Here is a 14,168-nt window from a genome sequence, read left to right as displayed (position 1 = left end):
CCATCCTCCAGTAGTGAAATAGCATCTTGGAGGTGTAAGTAATCTGCTGCTTCTAATGTGTCAAACGGAGCGTTCTTGATCTCAAGCCTTTGTTTTTTGAAGTGAAACTTCCTTAGTGACACCTCATTCGAACTGGGGCAAAAATGGATTGTGGAGACAGAAATGAAACGGATGTGACGTCAGTGCTGGCAGTTGAGGCCGGGCTGTGTTCTGGCTCAGCCCGACCCCAACACTGACATGATCCCAACCGCTCAAAAAAATCAGATGCGGCGGCGGCGGCAATAGCCGCCTGCGCCGCTCCTACCGGCCGCAATTCCCCCCACGTGCATTGCTACTGTACAGCGGCTGCCCGGGCTCTCTATCCCAGCTGCGACATATGCGGCGGCGATAGCCGCCGGCGCCGCTCCTAATGGCCGCAATTTCCCCCAGGTGGAGATGGGCACGGGCGGCATCCGGGGCAGCGGGGACCGGCTCTCCTGCTACAACCCGCTGACCGGCTTCTGGGACCAGGCTCGCTCTCTGTCCCAGCCGCGCGCTCTGCCGGGCTTGAGACTCAGACAGAGACCCCCTGCGCATGCCATTCCTCCCACACGTCCGCCGCCACCGTTCCTAACTGCCGCCGCTGCCCGCGCCCGCTGACATGCGCGGTAGTCATGGCGACGCTCACGGGCGGCTCGGAGACCTTCTTGCGCTGCCGGGTGAATGAGGAGGAAGGCTTTCCCCCCTCCTCCACCCCCGCTCAACATACTCACCGCCGTCACAGCTAACGAGTGCCGAGATCCTGCACTGGTGCGGCTGCGCCGAACTGCTGCTGCTCTCCGCGGGGGCCCTCCAAGTTAAGGAATTCTCCATCTTCGAGGCCGGTGCTGCCAACCAGTCGAAGGCTCTGTTCGTGGTGAGCTGTGGGGGGTGAGTGGATGGGGTGAACTTCACGGCTGAGGTGATGTGGGTGCCGCTGCTGCTGGTCCCGATCTCCCCGCACCTATTCCTGGCCCCGGCCTTCTCCTCTCTCTTCCTGCTGCTACCTGGCGGAGACCTGCAGGCTCTCAACTGCAGCTGGCCGGACAAGAAGAGGATCCCGGGGCTGGAGGACGTGGAGCTGCCCTCCTTGCCCCCCCGAGCTACAGCTTCAAATCCGGAGCCTGGTTTCAAGACTCAACCACCTGATGGAGGGTATCGGGGTGAGAGAGGAGTGCTTCTCTGTGGGGCACCTGAGTAGGATCATTGCGGGGGAGCTGGCCAGCTATCCTCAGACGAGAAACCGCAGGAAGCATACACTGACACACACACACACACACACACACACACACACTGACTGACACACACATACACTGACACACACATACACACACACACACTGACTGACACACATATACACACACACTGACTGACACACATACACACACACACTGACTGACACACATACACTGACTGACACACACACACACACACACACACACACTGACTGACACACACACACACACACACACTGACTGACACACATATACACACTCACTGACTGACACACATACACACTCACTCACTGACTGACACACCTACACACTCACTCACTGACTGACACACATACACACTCACTCACTGACTGACACACATACACACTCACTGACTGACACACATACACACACACACTGACACACACACACACACACACTCACTGACTCACATACACACTCACTCACTGACTGACACACATACACACTCACACACCTACACACACTCACTGACTGACTCACATACACACTCACTCACTGACACACCTACACACTCACTCACTGACACACCTACACACTCACTGACTGACACACCTACACACTCACTGACTGACACACATACACACTCACTCACTGACTGACACACATACACACTCACTCACGGACTGACACACATACACACTCACTCACTGACTGACACACATACACACTCACTCACGGACTGACACACATACACACTCACTCACGGACTGACACACATACACACTCACTCACTGACACACACACCTACACTGTGACACACACACACACACACACACACACACCTACACTGACTGACATACACTGACTGATACATACAGACTGACACACACCCCAGTGATGCGACGAACAGCGCCCACAAGTGATGTGCCTACTCCCCCGCCCCCCCGACCCCCACCCTGTGAGCTGCCGAGCACCTCCCATGTTCGGTACCTCCGCTGGGGGGCTGGCTGCAGCAGGAAACACAGCTCACAGCTCCGCTGGGGGGAGGAGACTCAGACAGAGTTCCCCGTGTCCTCTCCTACACGACTACAACTCTGCAATCCGGACGCGGTTGCACGGTTGTTTCGTCGAACTGGTGTTCTAATCGTACATTTTGCATCTATTGGCAATCCCCTAAATAATTGACCGAGAACGGAGTTAAATTTGTCTGATCAATGCAAAGAGACTTTCTTAGAGTAATAATAATAATAATAAATAATAATAACTATCTTTACACCTATTCTGCTGTGTATTGGACACTGATGCCAGTTATGTGGGACCTGGGCCATTCTTTTCCAAATGGGAAAATAATGTGCAATTGCTTTTGCTTAGCACTGATTACGGCTGAGAGGCAATATGCCACTACATGTAAAGAACTGCTAACCGTTAGCGTAAGTTTATGCAATATTTTCATCACTTCTGTCTAGGAAAATGTTTCGGACCAATCACAGCTCACTTTACTGGCTTCACAATGTTCAACAGCCTGAGCAATAATTGGCACAATGGCTTGAGCATCTAGCTGTGTTTGAGAGCGAGAAGTGACTGGATGCTACACCAACCAATTTAGCATACATCTTATTCTAGCAAGGACTGCAGCTGAGCCTGGAAGGACCAATACAGAATTGGTTGATTTAAAGACTGCTCAACAAGTGGATGCAGATATTTCCATGTAGAAGAAATGAAAAGAAGAGGCCCGGGTGGTATTTCCTCCAGAGGCACGAAGATCATTTCTCATTAAACCAGTTCCGTTTTCTAGGACCCCCCTTATGTATACACCAAGATATGCTGGTTTGCAAACTGGTACAAGCTGGGGATAGACCAGGTTTTATATGGGTGGTGCCACTGAATAGCAAGGATGATACAATCCCATCAAGAGAGACATTTTGAGCCACGTGTATTCAGAGAAATATGCCAGGTTTTAGTTATCCACAAAACTAAGACCATCCCTTATCACCCCTAGTCTCATAGGTTGGCAGGAAGACTGAACCACACCTGTTCTAGTGATGCTGTCCTCCTTTGTCTGATTCTAACACAAAACTTCCCTTTGTAATGGTGGCTTATTGAAGTAGTTTAAAATCCTCCATTGGGTATTTTCGATACATGGTACTCTTGGGTAGACTTGGTTAATGGGGTTGAAGTTGAAAGAACACATTAGGATTTCCCTATGTATGTTGCTCAGTTAGAAACTCATTTGTGCACAATAAGGGAAATAGTTATTTAAAAAAAAAACATACCACCAGGCAAAATCAATGCAGACCTAGAGGGAGTGCTATGACCACCCATGTGTATGAACAGGTTATAGGGAGATTATTAGGTTTAGTTTAGATAGAGACACTAGATAAGAATGTTCAAATCCAACCCTGGCACCTTGCAGCAATTCCAACTGTTCCAACCTTTTCTGTCCTCGCAGTGCAGCAGCTCATCACTACCCGAGCCACTCCTAGGAAAAGCGCAGGCTACATGCTACCTCATCACTTACATGGGCCAGCCCCCAACATAAATGCCCCGGGTGCAGCCAAGGACCATGTTTAGGATGGGAAACTGTTCAAAATATTTATGATTGGGTTAAAAAAAAAAAAATCAGTTTATGCTGAATCCAACTACCCTTGCTGGTCAAATCCTTCCCTCCCCACCCCCCCCCCCCTACCTTTGTGAGAGGTTCTCTTTGTGTAATGGCATCATCCCAAAACCATGTGGCCTTCACTGGCCTAAGCTATTGATTTTCTTTCAAAGCCTCTCATTGCAGAAAGTCCAGTACTGGATATTAAAGTCAGAAATAAAAGAATAAATTTAGATAAAGAGGAGAATCCAGAGTGGTCTCCTTGATCAAAATCAGGGGGGGGAGGATCCTTCATAATAAAAAGAAAAACAAAACAAAAACAGAATCACCGCATATATAATAAGAGACTATAATTCCTAATACAAGAACAAAAAAAGTTGCAAGAGACTAAAAACAAATAATGTGCTGTGCATAAAATACAACTATTATAGCCTATGTATATTTACTAAGTCACCCTCTGGCGCTGGAACACACCATACAACCTATTCAAGTCTGTTTTCCAGCAACAAAGGGTGTGTTACAGCAGAAACGGCTCAGTAAATATGGGCCTATGGCTTCATATCTATCTAGTTTAGCTTCTATGTGCATTCATTGTTACATACAAATGTGAAAAAACACAACTATTAGTCCCTCCCACTTGTATTTCTGAATTTCCATGTTTTATGGACAGACTGTTTAAAGAGGTATTTCAATGCCTACCCATAAGGTAACCCTGTCATTAACATACACTCTTTCTTCCTCGCGTTTTGTGAGCACCACATGTTTATATATAAACACACAGGCCCAATGAGTGCAGCGCTGAGCTTGGTAAATCGTGGTACAACCCACCTTGAAAGGAGAAATGTAAACATATGAAATTGTTTAGTTTGTTAACCGCTCCGCTGCCTGCAACACACTGCAAAATAATGTGTGGATGGTCCCTCTGGCAGCAAAAGGATACATATCAAACAGCCATGAAAACAAGCTGCCTCGTATGCACAGTCAATACAATGGCTGTTCCATCTTACTTTTGTGTGTGTATACTGTATACAGATGCAGTGTTTTCTAAGTTTGTTTTGGGAGTGAGGGAACTGCTGCTGAACGGAGCCTGACCACGGCCCGATTGCAGCTTCACTGCCCCTGAAAACTCAGTAATTTGGCTGCCTTTAAGGGATTAACACAGCTGGGGACCCTGCTTCTGAATGGGACTCCCGCTGAGGTAATCCTACCGGGCTGCCACCAGTGTAAGAGCAGACAGAAGCAGTCCCTCTCTCTGCGTCTCCCCGCGCAGCTCTTAGGCCGCGTCCATAGTGGGACGCGTAGCTTCCGCGCTCTCAGGCGTCCTGCTTGCAAAACAAACTTGTTTGTATTGCGAAGCGCCGCTCTCCCTGTAGCACTAGTGCGCGCATGCGTTGGCGTCATAGTGTTTGTTTCAGCGCGAGCTAAATAGCTTGCGCCGTAACCTGCACTATGGACGTGGCTTTACAGTAATTCGCGCTGTTTTTATTGTTATTATTATATGTGGTACATAGGCTTGAAGCAGGGGGTCTCCAGAGCTGAACCACATTCATTTTAAGTCCGAGGACCCCCTGCTTCCCGAGATGCAGACCTCGGTATGGGGTGCCGGTATTTCCTGCAAGTTTAAATGTCCCGTCACGATTTAAACATGCAGGAAATATCGTCACCCGACACTGAGGCCTGTAACTCGGGAAGCAGGGGGTCCAAGGACCTGAAATATAGCATTGGATATAAGTTAGAAGTTACCAAATTTATGCTTATTTGTTTTTTAAATGATTATGTTTGAAAAACCAATTCGCTATTACAAATAGAAAGTCCCAATGCCCCGTTTCAGAAGAATATAGAGCAGAACAGAGATCAGATATTTCTGACACCTGACTCTCTGGTAATCTAGCCAAAGCCATAAAAAAAAATAAAACCTATAAACTATTTACAAAGCTTGTGGTGGTTCCCGTTACCTTAATTAATAGCACCAGTGCTTTTCTGTTACCATTGTGGAATTTGCCACTTTTTTTTTTGCATAGAACTGTGGTAGAGTTTGTGACCTGGGTCAGAGAGGCTGCAGCATATTGAGATTCCTCACTAAAACCCTGGAATCGGCATTATCTGGAACTGTACAAACAAGACAAAGAAGAAGAGACAGGGAAAAAAGTCTGTGCTATGGAGAAGTATCCAAATAGCACTTTTTTTGTTTGTTTTAATATAGGCAGCCTTTGATTACATTTACTCAAAATTAATTACCTAAGCTACCGATCGATTAGTTCTCCTGTGATTGATTAGCAATGATTCTGCTTCCCAGGGTTCACTAAATGGCTGCCTTTCAGTTTCAATCAATCCTTCAGTCACGTAACTCAGCAGCTACAATGTATTCTTATATTACTAGGGTAACATTAGCTAGTGTTCCAGTTTGCAGCTCAAACTGCTGCGAACATTGGCAACAAATGATCACAAACAGGAAAGTGTTGCAAAGATCTGGCACTGCTGGGGAAGTGTATTCTAAGCCTGCCATAGAAATCAACGGATGCTATTATATAAGTAGTACAGTATTATCTATTTCTACAGACCTGATTTATTTAAAAACAAACAAACACATGTAGGATATTGCATAAAGTGCTCCTTTCAGTTTGAATGAGGAATGTCAGTACACTGCACACCCTCCAACACTTGCACTGAAATCTTAATGCCTGGAAGAAAGTAAATGTATTTTATCACATGTTTTATTTGTGTGTGTGTGTGTGTGTGTGTGTGTGTGTGTGTGTGTGTGTGTGTGTGTGTGTGTGTGTGTGTGTGTGTGTGTGTGTGTGTGTGTGTGTGTGTGTGTGTGTGTGTGTGTGTGTGTGTGTATATAAAAACCATAATACTGAGTTAAGTTATGGTGAGTAAAAAAAGTGACAAAAACCCTCCACAGGAAAGCAAATATGCAAATATAACTGTATGCTCATCTGCATGGAAGTGCTGTATGCTGGGTGATAATGGGGAGAGGCGGGGTTGCAGACCTGCCTAAGACATGCAGATGAGCATACAGTTATATTTGTGTGTGTGTGTGTGTGTGTGTGTGTGATTTATTTAAAAACAAACAAACAGATGTAGGATATTGCATAAAGTGCTCCTTTCAGTTTGAATGAGGAATGTCAGTACACTGCACACCCTCCAACACTTGCACTGAAATCTTAATGCCTGGAAGAAAGTAAATGTATTTTATCACATGTTTTATTTTCATGTTGGGGTGTGTGTGTGTGTGTGTGTGTGTGTGTGTGTGTGTGTGTGTGTGTGTGTGTGTGTGTGTGTGTGTGTGTGTGTGTGTGTGTGTGTGTGTGTGTGTGTGTGTGTGTGTGTGTGTGTGTGTGTGTGTGTGTGTGTGTGTATATAAACCATAATACTGAGTTAAGTTATGGTGAGTAAAAAAAAGTGACAAAAACCCTCCACAGGAAAGCAAATATGCAAATATAACTGTATGCTCATCTGCATGGAAGTGCTGTATGCTGGGTGATAATGGGGAGAGGCGGGGTTGCAGACCTGTCTAAGACATGCAGATGAGCATACAGTTATATGTGTGTGTGTGTGTGTGTGTGTGTGTGTGTGTGTGTGTGTGTGTGTGTGTGTGTGTATATATATATATATATATATACACACACACACACACACACACACACACACACACACTGACTCTGAGGCTACATTTTTAAAGGGAACTGCCTACCTTGTTTAAATCATAAAACAAAAACCATTATTAAAGCAGCAACCTCCACCAGTTCTGTGTTATTATTACGTACTTTGTTTCTTTTTCTATGTAACATTCTGAAATACCATCAGCACAAGCTGCAAATATGTATCCCCCTGTACAATCCTCTCGAATTCCTCTCTTGCAGAAGATCCTAGATATGGTACTATGATGCGATGGTTTTTAAACCATAATCTTAATTCCTGTAGAATCTAAGGTCTTTAAATTATAATACTATACAGGATTTATTTTATAGTATGTACATATGTAGACTGCAATCTACACATAGGTCCACAAAAATAATGTACACACACACTTCAGGGTCACTTAAAGTTATGATTAAAGCACTTGATTGCAGAACATTCAGAGATGGGGCTTTTTGAAATAAAATCAATTTTTTTAATTACTAAAAGTAATAGTACTGCATAGCTTTTGTACCTTTAAACTCCACTTTATATAAACGCTTAAAGAAAAATGATCTTTTATACTAACGCCTCAAATCAACCTTCTGTGTACTACATACGCACCAACACTTCGTTCTGCTGCCACTGTTTGGGATACCGGAGTAACCAATCATGTGACACGGGAGCTTTAAACTTTAAAGTCCTGCTTGCTCAGCCAGAGCTGCTACTTCGGAGGGAAGCACCTCCAGAAGCCGGGGGTCCCTGGAGCTGAAATTAACGGGGTTCAGCTCCTGAGCCCCCCACATCCCCTGGTTCAAAAAAAAAAAAATATATATATATATATTTATTAAAAATGTGCAAAACAAAAATTACAGGCTTGGATTTCTCCTTTAAAGCCCCCTAACAAACTGATCATTAATCCATTAGGTGAAGCTTTCAAGCGTCAACCACTAGCAAAAATAGGTACAGGACATTAAAAAAAAAACACAGGCACAGTGCCTACTAAATAGGTACAGAACAGTACAGGAGGGAAAAGTACTGTCAGAAATAACCAAATTGCAACAGAACACAAACAGGGAAGTAGAAAAGCTTATCAAAATTCAGGGATCTCAAAGATTAGACGTACAGTAAATCCCTGTTTATGGTGTAATCACCCCCAGCTCAGTTATCACTCCTGTAACTGCCCCCTCACAATATAAACATGCACAGCCAGCACTTGTTTCACTCTCTAGTAGAACAGCTCATGCTTCCCCCTTCAGGGAAATCCTAGATACAGAACAACAAACAGAGAGAAATGCATGTTGCCAGTCGAAACTAGTTGGTGTGTGTAAGGGAACAGGACAGAGAAACCAGTTTCTTCTCCCTGTTCAGTTTCAGGTGTACGTCTTGGTGCCACGCCCTGACCTCAAGAGAGCTGGGGGAGGGGAGGTCAGAGTAGAGGAGGAGGAGGGAAGAGGTGTAAGGGAGAAGAAGGGCAGGGCTTGTAAATCCAAAGGACTCCATCAGTCCTTACTGTGTTGGTGAAGCTGTCAGGAGAAACCACAGGAGCTGAGCGAGGGATCACAGGATATATTATTTGGAAGCTGTTGAAAAAACTTAGCCCACCAGTCCTGCATTTGTGCTCAGCCCTTGTGAACAAGAGGATCCGAGGGCACAGGTGTCTACAGAGGTGAGGAACATGCCCCTTTGTAATTATTCCCTTGTTACAACGTGTCTCTTTGTTGCTTTCAAGGGGTTGGAATTGGCTGTGGTTTCTTGCTCTGCAGGTTGTGGGGCTGGGTGCTGGGAACCTATTTCCACACTAAAGTGACTTAAATAGAGATCATTTTATGACCGACTTCAAGAACTTGCCACTCTTGTCAACTGACACTCACAACCCCACTTAAGTGTTAGCAAAGTGATTTATTCTCTGTAATACTGAGTGTTTTGAGGAGAGTACCTTCTCTGGATCTGTACTTTTCTGTGAGCTTTTATACCAGCTGGAAATGTATATAGGTGGACTTGAATTCCTTTCAAATGAGTTGGTCACCTGCTGGTTCTTCTAAGCAGGATCAGCAATTACATAGTTGCCTAACTCCTAGTGCATTTGAATAAATGGCTATTTTAGTATTAGGTGGCACTGTTTGTTTGATTTTGTTTGGACTAACAATTGATATTATAAGTGTTCTCCTCTTCCTCAGTTTATTGTTAGTCCAAATAAAGGTATAGTCTAATAATGAAGTGCTCATTTACTCTGCACTATAGCAACTGGATGAACAAGGCTATTTCTACACAACATGCTAAAACTTCTTTCCCTTGTGCTACTTTTTGTATTTCTCATTTCAAATAAACTAAATGTGCATGGCAATTGACATATTTAGGGCATGCAATGAGTGGGGGTCAAATCAGCACAGTAGTGATCTGCTTAGAACTTGTTTTCTCTCCTGACTGCTGTTATGGTCAATGTTGTACTTTGGAATATAGTACTATTTAAGGAGCATTTTTGCTACATATATATATATATATATATATATATCTATATATATCAACTGTAAGTATTCCTGTATATGCATGAATATTTACAGTTGATTTATGGTTTACTGTGGAGGGTTTTAGTCACTTTTTTTTACCCACCATAACCTTAATAGTGGTGGTATATATATATATATATATATCTATCTAGTTGTGTTTTTGTTTACCAGTATTAGGAGTCGGTAAATTAGCAAGAACATTCCTTCTTGGGGTAGTCCATGCAGAATAATTACCTATGATCACATTTAGTACAGGACATATGTATTGAAGTGCAAATGTGTAAAAGTTCAGCCCACAAACTTTCCTAAGTTTGCTCTAACCTGTTTGTTATTCAAAAGCATACAATTCTGCCTAAGTGTCTCTTTCATCAAAACAAAATTCTTTTTTCATTTTGTTGTTGTTTGCTTGAAGTTTAAGTGAGGTTTCGTGAACTTAATTTTCTTAAGAGAATTAAGTGGTGAGAATATATATATATATGTATATATGTATATATATATATATATATATATATATATATATATATATATATATATATATATATATATATATATATATATATATTTACACCACTTTTAATTCTCTTAAAAAAATTAGTTCGCGAAACCTCACTTAAACTTCAAGCAAACAAAAACATAACAATGATTTTGCTCAGATATTAACTGTCCCTCATATCTAGAGAGTGGCGTTTCTTCACTAGTTCAACTTTTTGCAAATATGTCTGAGTTCAGAGATGGATATATAGAAATCTATCTCTGAACTCAGACAAATTTGCAAAAAGTTGAGCTAGGGAAGAAACGCCACTCTAGATATGAGGGACAGTTTAGATCTGAGCTAAATCATTAAACCCTTTTTAAGGGGCATTCTCTCCTAGGATGAAAAGTGAGCCATGGGCCTGTTTTTAATGGACCTGACGGACGGGTAAAAAAAAACAAAAAAACCCAAAACAATTGTACACGTAGGCTATGCTTAATATTTCTATATTTTCACTGTTCAACTTTTTCCATGATGTATTAAACTTGAGTGCTGGGGGGGGGGCTTCTGCATAAAGTGACCGCAGCATCCCTTAACCTTGAAACAGAAGAGTCGCAGGGCACAATCTAAGATGATGGGGGGGTGGGGGGGTGGGGGGGTGCATTCTGTGAGCATGACACAACCTCTGGAGTGCCAGGCAGACCCCGTGACATAGTGATTGTCTTGGGGTACCCAAAGGGTTAAAACTTTGGACAGCTTTTCACAATCTTTAATGAACATCTTTGGTGATGACTGTCAGGTCATCAGAGCTAGAGGTGATTTGTCCTCTTGTAGATTGTAAAGTAATTAAGAGGCCATCCCTTGGTGAAACGGATGGATTTCAGTAGCCGATACGCTTGAATGCCGCTGACCTGGGGGGAAAGTGCATTACATTTTTAACGGAATACAAATAAGTAAATCTATTACTTAAATTGTGATTTAATCTTTCCAAGGAAGCCAATTTAAATTAAACAATGCTTCAATGGTTTTTATTTTTTATTATTTTGTTCTGTGGGACTGGTCCTTTTAATTGACCTCAAATGATATAAAGGAGACGGGGGGGGGGGGGGGGTGTCCTCCCAGTTGTTGCTGTCAGGTGTTTATTACACAGGTGTGTTGTCAAACTCATCCAGCGCCTTCCCATTCTCATTTGAGGAAAAAATGTTCCACATTTTGTCAACAGCAGAAAATAACTAGAATAATAAGTAATTGGTTTTAAAAGCTGCAGAAACTGTGTACAACAACAAATTAACCTCTTGATGGCCAAAGGGCCCTGTAGTGCACTGCGATTAATTGTTCTTGGAATTAGGCTGCGCTTATAGTGACGGTGACAGCGACGCAACGTTGCAGCAAAACAAATGCATTGCCGCCATCGCGTGCGCTTATAGTAAGCACGGCGCAACGGATTGATCGCGATCACTGGAAGTCGTCTCTATTTGATCTTCTAGCGACTGTCGCCGGACCTATTAGCGCAGCCGTAGAAAACCTCCTTCAGTGGTAAATTTACACTAGGATTGGTGAGTCTTCGTCAGAGAAGGACCGCTCACTACAAGCACGTGTCCCTGCCCCGAGGAGCTTACAATCTAATTCTTCCCTGCCACGCTGGGAGATGAAGTGACTTGCCCAAGGTCACAAGGAGCCGACCCCAGGATTTGAACCAGGCCCTTATGCTTCAAACTCTGTGTCGTTGTTTTTCGAGTCGGTGTCTTTACTCGCTGAGCCGCTCTTTCAGCCCTTGGAGTAAAGTAATGATTTGCACACTAAAAGGGGAGCTGCTTTTACTGAGCCCCAGTAACTCTGCATTTATAGTGTAAAAGCCTGACGTAAAGTGCCCCTGTCTTCAGTGTGGTGCAATTTGACGAGTATCCTTCCTGTCACATTGTGTTTCCAACACAAATCCCCGCGCTGCGGGAGCTGGGGAGCGGCGATGAGGCTGGTCTCTTTACATGTACAAGCCGCCCTGTGTACAGATTATTTGATTTTATGAGCAAGGAGAGACCCTAATAGCGATACAAGGATCTTCTTCTTTAATTGTATTGGTACTGCATTTACATGTGGTGTATAGAGGAACTTTGCTTGCACATCCTGTTATTAAAACACCTTCATTGCCAGAAAGGGCAGAAATACATCACATTAGATGCCCCCTGCCGATTCCCCCCCCCCTCCTCCTCCCGCAGAGAGGCAGATACATTCTCAAAGATGAAAGGGTTAATTTGCATGAAGCACTTTGACCTGTAAATAGGACTGGAAATGCAGTTTGCTGTTGGAGAACTCCCTGTGAAGAGGCCTCTCCTTTTGTCCTTCCTATAAAATGCACGCTTTGTTCTTCTAAACTTAGCAACGTTTTCACAGTGAGACAGTGGTAGGAAACATAAGCTAATAAGAGGGTTGCAGGTGCAGTCTTCACCACCCCAGTCCTGGTCTGCTGAACTGGCGCCTCACATTCTACAATGGTGTGTGTGTGTGTGTGTGTGTGTGTGTGTGTCCGTCCAAATAAGTTTTATGTAGAGTTAAAATAAAATGACAAAAACCCTGCAGCGTACAGTATTCAGAAAATAAATGATCACTTGTGAGCACAGTCACATGTCTCAGACAGATCTGCAGCCCTGCTTTTCAACCATTATTTCTTAGTATACAGTGCTTCCACTGCAGAATGGGATTCTGGGTAATGACATGCAAATGAGCTCACTGTTACTTATTTTGTAAATTAAATGTAAACAAAACATTGCTGACAATTCTACTAATGTAGATGTAATGCTAAAATAGTGGATATAACACATTAAGAAAATGCTAACAAACGTTAAACTGCTGATCAGACGTAATTTCAGTGGAGTGAGGGTGATCTGCCTTTTTTCAATAATAGTCCAGGGCTGACGGGAACCTCTGGAAATGTAAATAGCCTCATTTTCACATGATAATATTTCAATATCTGTGTGTGACTCTCTCTCTACATGAAAATGTTAGTGGACAAGAAGAAAATTGCCAACCCCACATGGTTTATAAAGCAATGTGTAGTAAATAACAAAACATTGCATTTTAGTTTGCCCAGAAAGACTGGTCTTTTAAATCATTTTCTCTACAACTGAAAAGTGCTGGGGGAGAGATTCCCAAATGAACTATGTAACAAAGATAAAGATAGAAGCATTTCATATAAAATACATTTCTTGGAATGACTACGTGTGAGTGACGACACCCCAATTAGCACTTGGACATCACCACCCACTCACTGATCTTATATTTAGAGGTTGTGGTTATCATGGTAGCCTTTGCAATTCAACACCCATTTTTATTGCTAAACAGTATTCAGTACTAGCTGGAATCCTAGTGAATTAAAAAAAATGAGTGTCTGTCTGTCTGTCTGTCTGTATTACCTGCGGATGTAAAAAAATGATATCAGCGTCCTGATGACCTCTGATGATAAATTCCATGTCGCTTAGAGAATAGGTAATGCGCATAGGTTTGGGGACCAAACCTACAAAAGCTTATTTACAAAACCACACTACCCGTAACACTCATAGTAAGGCCATAGCACTGAATACATTTATACTGTGTAGTCTGCAGAGAGTGTTGCCTGGAGAATTAACCCTGGATTGAGTCAAACTGGTACAGTGAGCAACACCGATTTCCCCAACACAATTTTATTAACTTGCTTATTCAAAATGTAATTGAAATCCCCCCCCCCCCCCCAAAAAAAATTGCCCCTCGCCTCTTAA

At 43.2% G+C, this 14,168-nt stretch overlaps 1 protein-coding gene and 1 pseudogene across 2 annotated transcripts in view; both read left to right on the top strand.

Moving 5' to 3' along the window:
- The first annotated feature begins 435 nt into the window (after positions 1 to 435).
- On the top strand, positions 436 to 12,459 carry LOC142473091 (uncharacterized; annotated as a pseudogene).
- The window catches only part of OCLN (occludin), a 57,725-nt gene continuing 52,424 nt past the window's right edge, over positions 8,868 to 14,168 (top strand). The window contains exon 1 of one of the 2 annotated variants that reach the window (XM_075592146.1): positions 8,868 to 9,103. The gene's annotated coding sequence lies outside the window, so the exon portion shown is untranslated. The remainder of the gene's footprint in view (positions 9,104 to 14,168) is intronic. The other variant, XM_075592138.1, reaches the window with a different exon arrangement.

The sequence above is a fragment of the Ascaphus truei genome, chromosome 1 (genome assembly GCF_040206685.1).
Source record: "Ascaphus truei isolate aAscTru1 chromosome 1, aAscTru1.hap1, whole genome shotgun sequence".
Classification (NCBI taxonomy): Eukaryota; Metazoa; Chordata; class Amphibia; order Anura; family Ascaphidae; genus Ascaphus; species Ascaphus truei.
The sequence above is the reverse complement of the archived record's forward strand: the minus strand, read 5'-3'. Positions and strand labels throughout refer to the sequence as shown.